Source organism: Ceratotherium simum, chromosome 24 (genome assembly GCF_057802395.1).
Source record: "Ceratotherium simum simum isolate JZ-2026a chromosome 24, ASM5780239v1, whole genome shotgun sequence".
NCBI lineage: Eukaryota > Metazoa > Chordata > Mammalia > Perissodactyla > Rhinocerotidae > Ceratotherium > Ceratotherium simum.
Genome location: NC_141923.1, coordinates 4623047 through 4636361, shown reverse-complemented (window position 1 = coordinate 4636361; position 13315 = coordinate 4623047). Strand labels below are relative to the sequence as shown.

The 13315-nt window shown below is 49.0% G+C and overlaps 1 long non-coding RNA gene and 1 other non-coding gene across 2 annotated transcripts; one reads left to right on the top strand and one right to left on the bottom strand.

The window, feature by feature from the left end:
• The first annotated feature begins 1688 nt into the window (after positions 1-1688).
• Positions 1689-12813, top strand: LOC147913802 (uncharacterized). The gene is made up of 3 exons (XR_015556005.1): positions 1689-2070; positions 11981-12144; positions 12518-12813. It is a non-coding gene; the product is annotated as an uncharacterized LOC147913802 (long non-coding RNA).
• On the bottom strand, positions 6780-6883 carry LOC147913803 (U6 spliceosomal RNA). Its single transcript, XR_015556237.1, has one exon. It is a non-coding gene; the product is annotated as a U6 spliceosomal RNA (small nuclear RNA).
• Positions 12814-13315: the final 502 nt, after the last annotated feature.

Genomic DNA, 13315 nt, shown 5'->3' with positions numbered 1-13315 from the left:
CTCCCTTGCTCTCTCCGGCCTCCATTCCCTCCTGTTATCTCTCTCTGCCCCCATTTTAATCACTTATGTATTTTCACCTACCTGGAGTGTTGCTAAATTCGAATCAGAGGTGGGCAGACCTTAAAGATGAAGTTCAACTCCCACACTTTACAGATGGGCAAACTGAGGCCCAGAGTCTCCCGCACATGTTCAGATTTCTAAGTCCAGCCTGTGCTCAGCTGTTGCCTTTCCCGCCTCTGCCTGCCCAACTCCCTCCTGCCCTCGCATCCCTCACATGAACAGCTAGCTGGCTCTGGCTGCAGCCAGAGGGATCTTCCAAAACCACTCACCTAATCTGTCTGCACTTTGCCTAGCAACCCTCCAAGGGTCAAAACGCTGGCCCTGCTACCTTCTCTACTTTCTTCCTGTGACAGGCAGAATCTTACCCATGAGTCTTCCAACCTGCTGTTCCCCTTCTCACCCTGACTTGGTTATTAGCTGTTTACCCCTCAGTCTTGGATCTCCCTGGTGCCTGATCCAGAGGCACTCACAGCTTCTCCCTCGTCTCCAACTTCAGTCTCCCCTGCTAGGCAGTGAGCTCCACAGACAGTGCCTGGGCCTGTCTTTTCACCATGGTGTCTCCAGTGTCTGGCACTGTGCTCTGTCCCTCCACCGGCCACCACATAGGCTCAATCAATGGTTGATGAAGGATGAATGAATGAACGTTCCGGCAGAGGGAAGAGCATGATCCCGGTAGGGAGGCGTGCAATCCAAAGTTGTGCGCAGGTAATACCAAGTATTCCTATGGGAGGAGACTGAGGTGTGTGCAGAGGGTAATTGGGAGAAATAAAGTTAGGATATTCCCTTCTAATAAGCATCTTGAACATCTGTGCCAGGACCTGTACTGACAAAGAGCACCCAGACTGACAAAGTAGGGCCCTCTTAGTCCTCTGCGGAGCCAGTCCTGTGAAGTTTCTCAGCATTTGAGTGATGAAAGCCACTCTCCCCCGCAAATCCACAGAAGCACCTACACGGCCTATTCTGCATATAATCTGAAGGGGCTCACAGCACCCAGAAGCCCAGCCAAGGACCACGACTTAAATATCCCAAGTTCAGCTGGAACGAGAAAAACCCAATGAGAGCTTGGAGCACGAGCCATAATGGAAATGAGGAAGGAATCGAGGGCTTCAGAGGAGGTCGCGGGGACAGGGGCTTGGGAGCCACGGAAGGGACGGCGGAGGGAGGCCCTTGGGTCCACGTTACGAAATCTGCCCTATTCTCCCGGCAACAGGAAACTAAGCAAAGGTTTTGGGCTGAGTAAAGCCCTAATGTAAACAACAGCCCAGAAAGATGACGCAGACAGGGCGCCACGTCGCGCCAATAGGCGCCTGCCTCGCCCCCGCCCGGTGCATTGTGGGGCTTAGAGGCACCCGCCGAACGCGGGTCTCGCGAGCGAACGAGATTCACGCAGATAACAGAATTGGGCGGGGAGGGGCTGACAATGCTGCCCCTCCTCGGAGCAAAGTCCCGCCCCCTGTCCGGGACGGACCAATCCCAAGGCCTCCCGTCCTGGCCGCGGGGATTGGTCCGAGGGCTCAAGATCGACAAGCGGGCCGCGGGGCACGTGACTGAGCGGACTCCGGGGCACGTGACTGAGCGGACTCCGCGGCACGTGAGCGAAGCTGCCGTGTCCGGGAGCGCGGCGGGAAAGGGCCGGAGAGAGCCAGGCCCGGGGGCCGGGGCGGCGGAGCTCGCCGACCGCCCGCCGGGCCCCGCCCTCCGCACGCGGCCGTCGGCGGGGCGCGTTCGGTCACTTGCTAAGTAAGGCGCCGCCTTTTAGGTCACGGGTCTTACTGTCAGAGTGATGTGGCCGTCAGTCCGTCGCCTGTGAAAGGGGCGCCTGTTGCCCGAGGCCTGCGTGAGGCGCGGTGCGTGGACGTGCACCGCCGAGTCTGAAGCGGGGCGATGGCCCGGCGGCCCGGGAAGCGGGCCCCCGCTCCAGCTGCCCGGAAGGCTGACCGTGCTTCATGTCGTCGAGCAGAGCAGAGCCCCTGTCCCTGGCTGACTTCAGCGGCCAGTCGTCGATAGTGGGTATGTGGCGTCCTGCCCACGAGGTGCGGCCGTCTTGGCGTTAGTTGTATTACTGAATCTTGCCGACAGCAGCGAGGGGTCGGTAACGTCTGCGAGGCCCATAGACGGGAGGACTGGGCTGAGGCCGCACAGCCTGGAAGTGGGGGAGCCAGGGTTGGACCCAGGCGTCAGCCTGCTCCACCCGCAGACCCTCCGCCGGATGGTTCGCGCACCCTGAGAAGCGAGGGTGGGCGAGCCAACCGGGAGCAGACACACACCCCCGCCAGTGCCGAGCAGAGTCACCCCAGCCCTGATGACACTCCCTTTCCCCACTGCTTCTGCTCAAGATATTGGTGACCCTGGAGGATGGAGCCAGCTGCTTCCCAGTCTCCCCTCCTCATCGGGGCAGAGCTGTCTGGTGTCTTGAGCCCATTACACCAGGGGCGGGAAGGGTGTCAGGCAGGGCCAGGGAAAGAGGAGAAGCAGAGGGAGTGAGGAGCCTGGAAGCCAGAACTGGACGGAGGAGGATGGGAAATGGGCGAAGGCTGGAAGACAAACAACCTGCCACAGCTTAGTTCATTCAACAAATATCTGTTGAACACCTAGTGGCTACCAGGCACTTCTCTAAGCACTAGGGATCTGGCATCAAACAAGAGAGGTGGAAATCCCTGCCCTCATGGAACTTACCTTCTAGTGCAGGGAAAAGACAATAAACAAGATAAACAAAATTGGTACTGTACTAGAAGTGATGAGTGCTGCTGGGAAAAACTAAAACCGGGGGGAGAGAGAGGAGGGGCCTAGGAGGTGGGGAGAAGTTGACATAAGGGGCAGGGAAGGCCTTACTGAGAAGGCAGCTTTGAAGGAAGTGAGGGAAGAGCATCACGGGCAGAGGGTCCAGCTTGTGCAAGGGCCCTGGGGTGGGAGGGAGCCTGCAGTGGAGTGAGTGTGGGTTTGAGTAGTAGACGATGGTCAGAGAGGTAACAGGTGGCCACAGAAAGGAGGTGGGATTTAACTCTGAGTGAGATAAGGCCATTGCAGGGTTCTAAGACAACCCCTTCTCCCTGGCAGCCTCTTTGTTGTTCTTACGGAGCTGGACACCCCCCAGAGGCAGGAAGGCAGTATGCCCTTTACTCCCAAAACCCCAGACCACACTGGCATCTCTGTCATCTGCTCAGGCTCCCAGCACCTGCCCTCTTCCTTCTACCTCGGTTCTCCCATCCCTGATGCCCAGCCCAGGCTGTGGAATCTTCACATGGGAAACCTGGCCCTAACTCGTCCCATCTTCTGCATGGTTCATGGCCCAGGTCTCTGAGCTCCGAGGCTGCTGCACAGGGTGTTCATGTGCTTAGATGGCCAGTGGGGCTGAAATCAGCATGCTCTGTGTCCTGGCTTGGGGCTACATGCAAAGAGAGGTGCCTTTTCCTAATTTCCATAATGGCACCTCCTGAGCCACCCTGGGCCTTGTGTGTTCACAGGCTACAAGTTCTTGTAGCTCAGAATCACTGCTGGAAGGTCAAAAAGGATTTGACTCTTGTTCTCCCATGGTCTGTTGTGATGATCCTTCCTAAAGGCAACAACAAGCTCCCTTCTAGCTGCCTGAATGAGTGGGGGTATAGGGGGAAACGTGATTTATCTGATTCTTGAGAAATCCCTGGAAAGAGAAGGAATGCTGTGTCCTAACAGCACCATGACCTGCACCGTCAGAGGCTCACCAGTGACAGTTCCGGCAGGAGGTTGCAGGGGCCTGTGCAGCCACCTCCAGAAGGGACTCAACCCTCATCTGTGGAACTCAACCCATCGCTTGTGTCCCCAGTCCTGAAATGGGGCTCTGTTGCCATGATCAGCCCCAGTGTCTGGAAAACCTGGTGCTCCCAGGTCTCAGCAGGCATGTGGTCTTCTGGGAGCATAATAGGATGCTGGAACTACAGAGCCAGAGATGCGATTTTCACAGCACAGGGAGGGCCTGCAGCTGTGCAGACTGGGAATGACCACTTCAGAACCCCTTTCCCTGAGTCCCAAAGCTGCCCACCCGCCCCATCAGGATGTCTGGTCCTCAAGAGGAGAGGCTCACTGACAGATGTGGTCATAGCAACATCCCCTGTTCCACGTTCTCTTTTTTAATAGACTTTTTTTTTTTTCCTGGAACAGTTTTAGATTTACAGAAAAGTTGAGAATACAGAGAGTTCCCATATGCCCCCCTGCACACACACACAGTTTCCCCTGTTATTAACATCTTATGTTAGTGTGATACATTTGCTACAATTGATGAAACGATATTGATACATTATTATTAACTAGAGTCCATAGTTTGTTCAGATTTTCTTAGTTTTTCCCTAATGTCCTTTTTCTGTGCCAGGATCCCATCAAGGATACCACATCACATTTAGTTGTCCACCTCACCTTTTTAATTCTGAAGGTGCAGGATTGAGGGAGGAGGCTAAAGAAGCACATAATTGCTTAACTTTTCTTTGGCTTTAAGTCTGAGTAATGTTGGGGATGGGGGCTTCTGCTTGTGGCTGCAATTTGGTGTTCTGCGTGACGAGTGATAGCGCCTGGCACAGCCTTTCCCTGCGTGGGAAAGAGGGAAAGTCAGCCAGGGCAGCAGGCAGCTGCAGCACCCCCGGGGTGAAGAATACAGACCGGGAGAGCTCCGGAGCCCTGGGAGCATCAGCAGGGCCTGCAGCTACATGAGCAGCCACTAGGTGTCAGGACGCCCATTCCCAGGTGCTTGGTGCCAGCAGGTGAGTGACAGCGACACCTGTTCCTGGGTGGATGCTCAGAGATCCCTGAGCGCCTCTGAGGCCACGGTTTGCACCAGAATCACTGTTTTATGGATGGAATGCTGAAGCTTAGAGAGCAGGCGCTGGTCGACATTTGGGAGAGAGGGAGGGGGCACTGGAGGATCCTGTGCTTGGTGCTGCATGGGGACTGGAAAAAGGGCAGAACAAGACCCAGCCCATGCCATCCTGGTGGTTAAAAGTCTCTAGACACAGGCGGGATCTGAGTTTGAACCCCTCCTCTGCCTCTTGTTACCTTTGAGACCTTAAGCAAGTTATTTCTCCCTCCAAACCTCTTACCCCCCATCTTCAAACTGCAAGATAATAACCTATCTCCTTAGTGTAGTGCACGTTAGAACAAGCCGTTAGAACAGGCCAGCTCATGGTAATGGTGCAGCCATGGTTATCACAGGCATGACTCTCCAGCCACAAACTTGGGTGTGCAGCAGTTCCGCTGTCTCCATTAACAGCCTCATTTCTGACCCAAGCCCCCATTCCACGATTCCACCCGCTGGCACATCACAGGAGTCCATTTCAGAGTTCTGCCGCTTCCTGAGTCAGACTCCTGCAGGTTCAAGGCCTGTGAGGGAACGTGCTGGCCACTGGTCATCAGTCTTCAGTGGTTCCTGCAACCCCCTGGTCCCATGCTTCAGTGCCACCTCCAGCCTCACTGGGCAGGAGGGCCCCTTTGGCCAGCCTGCCTGGGGTCGTGTCAGCTGGTACCACACTCCTCCCGCATTGCTCTCTGGGAGCTGGCAGGCAGCAGGCCCGAGACCTGTCACCTGCCTCTCCTCACCCCAGCCCGGGGGAATCTTCCTGTGCTCCAGGATGCCTCATCGCCCCCTCTTCTCCAGGACACTTGCCTACAAGGGAGACTCCAGTTCTCCCTCCCTCCACCATACACCCTTGTTCTCCTAAGGGCTTGGGCTTTTGGGAAAAAAAGTCCGAAAGACCCACAGAAGGTACCTTCTGCTTTCAGTCCTAGGGCAACGGGCCTGTGCCGGCTCCTCCTTGAGTGGGGGGAACTAACAGGAAGATGGAGGGAAAAAATGTCAATGTAGGCAGTCCCTGCTGTGCACGGTTCTGATGCACAAATCTTAGTTACCACGGTCTGGTGAAATAATACCAGTCCCCGAACAATGCAGTTCAAAGTATCAGTTACCGTGGTATGTTAATTGTGAGAAATTGCATCAAGTACAAACCGCTGTGAGCGCTCCAGTCCACAGATTGCTACACAAATAACAAATGTGCATCATGACCTGAGCCATATGGCGCTTCTTTCCAAGTCCATCAGTCACCGGTCACTGCGCCTGTTGCTCAGTTCCCACACAGCCAGCTAAGTCTGTAATCATGTTGCTTCCGTGCTGAACCCACTTAAGATTTTACAGAACTGCATCACTGAAACAGGGAATTGGCCAATAAAGGTGAAAGTGCAGCAAAGGAACAAGAAGCGGTAACCTGGAAGTGAAATCCAAATTGAAGAGTACTGGAGTCATAGACGAAAGAGCCGCTGGAGGGAGCCTGCACCCAGCCCCGCTCCAGAGACTCGCCTGTGCAGCCAGAGGACCCTGGCGAGGGCGACTGGTCGACACAAAGGAGGAAAGTGGTTGTGATGAGAAGGTGAAGACGTCCTGAGGAAGGGATGCCAGCAAACACTGCCTGGTAAAGGACTCTCATAGAGATTTCACATCATCAAAACATAAAATTTGTATAAGTATATAAAATGTTGCAAACGGATCCAAATTTAGAAAGGACTGTGACAATTCACCAAGGCAGAGAAAAGATGCTCACTCAGTTTCGTAAGTTATACAATTGAGAAGAAGGCAAGGACTGCTCAAACTACTCCTGACAAGTTTTTTCTTAAAATCTTGGTTAAATATACATATAAAATCCACCACCTTAACCACTCCCACATGTACAGTTCTGTGGCATTAAGGACATTCACACTGTTGTAAAAATATGGAACGCTTCACGAATTTGCGTGTCAGCCGTGCACAGGGCCATGCTCACCTTCTCTGTATTGTTCCAATTTTAGTATCTGTGCTGCTTTTGAGCAAAGAAGTAAGACACTTTAATTCTCAATGTTTCTAATGTTTTAAGTTAGTGTGTACTGAATAAATATTAGTTTTACTATTTTTTATTTGCCTGTATATTTATAACTAATAAGCAAGTTTTTAATGTTTTGAAGATTATAGAACAATTGTATTTTCCCACTGATTATTTTTTCTCCCCATATGTTCATTTTTTAAAAATAAAATTTTTATTGAGACAAAATTCACATGATATAAAGTTCACCACTTTAACCATTTTAAAGGGTACAATTCGGTGGTTTTAGTATATTCACAATTTCCTGCAGCCATCACCACCCATTGATTATTAAGATTGCTTTGCATGGTTTCAGCTTTACACAAGCATTTTTACAGCCACACACTACCATGCAAAGCCACGACTGCCTGTATTTCAAAATATTATCCCATTACATAAATAATCAGCCCAGTAAGTCATTCGTATAGCAGTTAGTGGTGTGGAGTTCTGATGCCAGGTTGGGAGTCCCGGCCACCCCACCTCCCAGCTGTGTCATTTTCAGTGAGGTACGTCGTCTCTCTGAGACTTGGTTTTCTCATCTATAAATGAGGGATGATCATACGTTTGTTCATTCAGCAAATATTTATTGAGTTCTGGTTCCATACCAAGCCCTGTCCTGGATGCTAGAGACACAGAGCTTGGGCTCTCAGAGCACCTGGTGGGGCAGGGTGCACACAGTGGGCGCTTTCTGTGCTTGCAAAACAAAAATCTAGGGGCCAGTCCTGTGGTGTAGTGGTTAGGTTCGGCGCCCTCAGCTTCTGTGGCCTAGGTTCGTGGGTTCAGATCCCGGCCGTGGACCTACACCACTCATCAGCCATGCTGTGGCGGCGATCCACATATAGAGTGGCACAGATGTTAGCTTGGGGCTAATCTTTCTCAGCAAAAAAAAAAAAAAAAAAGAATCCAAGTGACAAGAAAGAGCCAGCCATGGGACACTCTGGAGAAGGGGTGTTTCGGGCATCTGCTTTCAGTAAAGCTCATTTACAAATGGTAAGGAGTATGTAGCTATGTGTTTTTATTTTCATTAAGTAGTAGTTCAAGATTTCCTACTTTCACCTGAGTTTCCGAGTCAAATCCACCTTTTCCTCAACCTGCCAGCTCTCCTCTTGCAGCATCCTCCCTATGCAGTTCTCCCCGTTACTGGACTAGCCTCTTGTACATTTTGAGTCATATTAATGCCTTATCACCTGCTGCATTTGGGATTGATCATTAATAACAAGAAATTGGTTAAAGCCAGGAATCTGAAAATATTATTGGAGCATCTGTGCCCTTAAATAATTTATTTTGACTTAAAATATATAAAAGGAAAAATATTTGTATGTAAAAGAATATTCAGAGGCCAGCCTGGTGGCGTAGTGGTTAACTTTGCACGCTCTGCTTTGGTGGCCCAGGGCTCCTGGGTTTTGATCCTGGGCGTGGACCTACACACTGCTCATCAAGCCATGCTGTGGCAGGCATCCCCCATACAAAATAGAGGAAGATTGGCATGGATGTTAGCTCAGGGCCACTCTTCCTCAAGCAAAAAGAGGAAGACTGGCAACAGATGTTATCTCAGGGCTAATCTTCCTCACCTAAATAAATAAATAAATAAAATAAAAAGAATCACAGCTTTGAAAAAAAAGAAAACCAAAGAATATTCATTCATTTTTTTCAATTGTCCTAGATACATAGCTTCTTTCAACACTCATTTAATCCATTTTCTAGTCCAGAAATTGGAAAGCTAAAAAAAGGCCTCTATTTCCAGACATTCTTGCACTAGAGTTCTGTTGGAGATTAGGTTTTGCCGGTTCAACTGCGCCCACACATGCCGAAGGTCATCTTTCCAAGGAGAATAGGAGAATGGGCGGACAAGCAGGCTCTGGAGGTGTGTGCATTGGCAGTAGCTGAACCCACATCCCACTGCCTGGCCATGGTCTTCATGGTGCAGGTGACTGGACAGGAGTAATCCCCTGACTTCTGGACAACAGCTGCAGCGGTGGGGCCATGAAGCACAGGCCTGGGGCAGCCCCTGACGTCTGCACCCCTCACCCTTCCAGCAGGTTGGTATGCACCTGAATCCCTGTATGAAGTCCCTTTCTACTTGAAATACCTAGAGTGGTTCGTTTCCTGGCCTGAATGCTGATGACCTAACAACCTTTTTTATGGAGGGCCAAAGCCACTGAGACGAGTCCACTGATTCAAATGCCACATCATCTTTCATGCACAACCCGTACCCCCACAATATGTCATGTACAGTTTTAAGTCTTGGTTTCTTTAAAGTGGAGTGAGACCTGAAGGACGCTGTGGAAGCAACCTGCGTAAAGGATCCTTCTAGACATTTATGATCCCCCGGTGTCTTTAGTTGTCTACTCAAATGTCATTCAACATCATTTTTAAGTGACTTGCCTTTATCCAGTCTTTCCAGAGCACTCGATTTAGTTTTCATAGGAACAACAACTTTTTGCATTCATGTTTCATTGATTTATAGGAAATTGAATTAAATTAGATAATTACAGTAATAAGTACAACTAGCATAAACTAGGAATAAACAATTGATTCTTAATAAGCATGTAATAGGGTAATTATATAAAGTGATTCAAAAGGAATTGAACACTTGCAAAAAGTTATCCATATGTGCAACTAAATATAGACAACAATTGTGTTTTTTAATATTTTTAACAAAAAGTTATCATTCAGTAGTTAGAATACATATATTTCTGACATTGTTTTATAGAAATTTTCAAACATACAGCAAAGTTGGAAAATTCTACAGTGAACACTCAGGTACCATCACCACGTAGATTCTAACAAGGTTATATATTAACTGGTGGTTTGCCCCAAACTGTATGTCTCTGCAGTGTTCTTATTTCCCCTCCCTGTGGATTTATGCAGCCTTGTCCATTGACATCACACTTGGCCATGTGACTTGCTTCAACCAATTAAATACGAGTAAAAGTGACATGTGTCACTTCTGAGCAGAAACCATGTGGTTCTCCACATGGCTCATTTTTTTATGCCTTAAAATAGGTGCTGTGGACTGGATGTTTGCATCCCCCAAAATCCCTATGCTGAAGCCCTAACCCCTAATGTGATGGTATTTGGAGGTGGGGCCTTTGGGAGGTGCTTAGGAGGTAAGGGTGGAGTCCTCACGAATGGGATTAGTGCCCTTATAAAAAGAGACACGAGAGAAATTATTTCTCTGTCTGCCATGTGAGGACACAGCAAGAAAGCAGCCATCTGTAAACAAGGAAGAGAGCCCTCATCAGAACCCAACCATGCTGGCACCCTGATCTTGGGCTTCCAGCCTCCAGAACTGTGAGAAATCAATGTTTGTTGTTGAAACTGCCCAGCCTATGGTATGCTGTTATAGCAGCCAGAACTGGCTAGAACAACAGACAATTCTCCTGATAAAAGCTGTTCCGTCAGCCTGGGTCTCAGAATAAGATGACACAGAGAAAAGTTACAGCCAACCTTTGATGAACATGTCGCTGGAGCAAGAAATGAACCTTTGTTGTTCTAGCCACTGAGATTTGCGTGTCCTCTGTTACTGCAGCATAACCTGGCCTCTTAGGATTGGTACACTTATCCTTACATTCCGTGGTGGTGCGTGCTGGATTTGCTCTATCTGATTCTGTGACTACATTGCAAAGATCACATCAAAAACCTCTACTTAGTCATAATATTTATTGCTGGTACAAAGAGATGGAACAGAAAGAAAGGGTACAGAGCAGAAACTTGTGTCCAAGGAAGCCATGAATCACCATTCAGAAGGTCCCAGGAAATTGACAAGAGAGCTAGCCTTGTGCCAGGCATCCCTCAGCTCATGGTCTGGTGAATTCTTCGTGAGGGGCAGAAGATGAAATCTTACCATCTGTGCCTGCAACTTCTGCTGCAGTCATCAGAGGCACCTGGAAGATGAAGTTAACTTTGCAGGTCCCTCACATTTAATGACAAGACTGTATTCCATTTCAGTATAAACGTGAATCACATAATGTCTGCATTACGGCACTGAAACCGGCATGCTGCAATTGCACACATGAGGGATTTGCCAAAAGTTCATATCTTTGTGCCACATCAGACACACAGGTCTTTGGCCCATTCTATTTTGTGGGGACACAGTGACAGTTGGACTTGCCAATGGAGTGACTTATCCCACAGCCATAGGAAGTCTCAGACAACTTCATTTTGTGGCAGATGGAGTCTTATCTCCCTTCCATCCCATAGTCTTGAAGCTTCCATGATGCAGGATTTGGTGTTCTGGTCAAATTATTAACCTGTCTCTGGAACTAGGGCTCATTAATTTCCTAGGGCTGCTGTAGCAAAGTACCACAAACTGGGTGGCCAAAAGAATAGAAATTTATTCTCTCACAGTTCTGAAGCCTAGACATCTGAAACCCAGGTGTCGGTAGGGTTGGTTCCTTCTGGAGACTCTGAGGGAGAATGTTCTGTGCTTCTCTCCCAGCCCCTGGTTGTTGGCAGCCCTTAACGTTCTTGGCTTATAGATGCATCACTCCAGTCTCTGGCTTTGTTGGCACACGGTGTTCTTCCTGTGTGGGTGTATGTGTCTGTGTCCAAATTTCTCTCTTCTTATAAGGACATCAGTCATTGAATTTAGGGCCCACCCTAATCCAGAATGACCTCATCTTAACTTGATTACATCTGCAAAGACCCTATTTCCAAATAAGGTCACAGTCACAGGTACCAGAGGTTAGGACTTAAACATGTCTTTGGGGGGACATAATTCAACCCACAACAAATGGTGTCCCAAATCCCCAGATTTTCTGTCAAGTGACTCTTGGTGAGGATGCATCAGTAACTTTGCATTTGTGTTGCCTATTCTCGAAGTCTTGAGAAAATGAAGGGATGCGTTGTGGCTGCCGTTTCTATCAGGGACGGACATAAATGACAAAGGCCTGGGAGGAGATAGACTGGGATTGATATGTGCCTGTGACATGAGCAGTGCTTGGTGCAAGTTTGTAATATCATAGTGATGAAAATAACGAGAATAATGAGAAATTTTGACATATTGAGGTATATGGGGAAGCCATTCTGGTTTAAATCTGATTTGGCCTAAAACTTGTTTTTCCCAGAACAGCCTGACTTACGGCCTGCTGAATATGCATTGTACATCTGCTTCAAACATTCTCCCGAAGCAAAGAATACACAATTTAAAGACAGGGATGAATGTCCTCCTTTCTCTGATGCCAATAGCAATACTTCTTTGAAGATGAGCTTTTCTTCCCTGAGAACCAAGGTGAAGTTGACCTGCTGTGTATGTGCTAAACTGTAGCAAAACATCTCCTTGTGACTTTGAGGAAAAAATTGTATTCCTGTCATGTTTGCTGTATGTTCTTTGTTCTGAAACGGTATATAACTATGCTGTAAACCACGCTCCTCCAGAGTGCTTTCTTCCCTGGTGGAGATAACACTTCTGGGCTAGTCCTCAGCATTGGCCCATCAAATATCTATACGTATCACTCTATCTTTCTTATCTATAGGTTGGTTATTCATTACTTGCATCTACAATAGAAATAAGCTGTGGCGGTTTCTTTACAAATCAGGTTTGGTACATTTGTACGTAACTTAGCTCCTGAGTAATACATTTTTTTAAACTTTTCTTCTTTTAGAATCACCCTGTAATTCACCCAGAACAGAAGTTCTCTGTTTATTCACCCATGCCCCAAAGATTTATTCCACACCCACAGCGAGCAAGATGCAGTTCTAGCCACTGGCACACTAAGATTTGGTGTTCACCAGAGAAAGTCCTTGGAATCACAGTCTTGTTGGGGGCACAGACCGTAAACAAGAAGCCCAAATATGTGTCATGCAGAGAAACATGCTCCGAAGAAAAATAAAGCAATAAATAAAGGGGCGAGTGATGGGGGTGTTATTGTGGAGAATGTAGTCAAAGATGTCCCCCCAAAGGGTCACACTTAAGCAGAGGTCTGATGAAGAGACCCTGGAGAAAGAGCATTCTAGAAAGGGAGAAAGACCCTCAGGCTAGGCCGTGCCTGGTGTCATCGGGGACAACAGGAGGTCAGCAGGCCAAGGAGGACAGACAGAGGAGATGAGTTTTCAGGGAGAGCCCAGGGCCAGATCATTCAGGGCCTACATGGGCAAGCCAAGGACGTTTTCCCTCTAAGTGGGTGAGAAGCCACAGGAGCATTTGGCAGAGAACTGACCACTCTGTTGATAAAGACTGTGCCCTTGTGCCTGGAGGACAGCCTGCAGGCAGCTCTCGCAGCAGCCCAGGTGAGGGCCAGAGGGGTTTGGCAGGGCTGCAGCGCAGCTGGAGAGAAGAGGTCGGAGCTTGGAGATATCTGGGGAGGGTGGCAGGGTTTGCTGTTGGGCCAGATCGAGATGTGAGGGGAGGAGAGGCACCAAGGGACACCCTGAGCACCAGGCGAGTGGTGGCGTGTTTACTG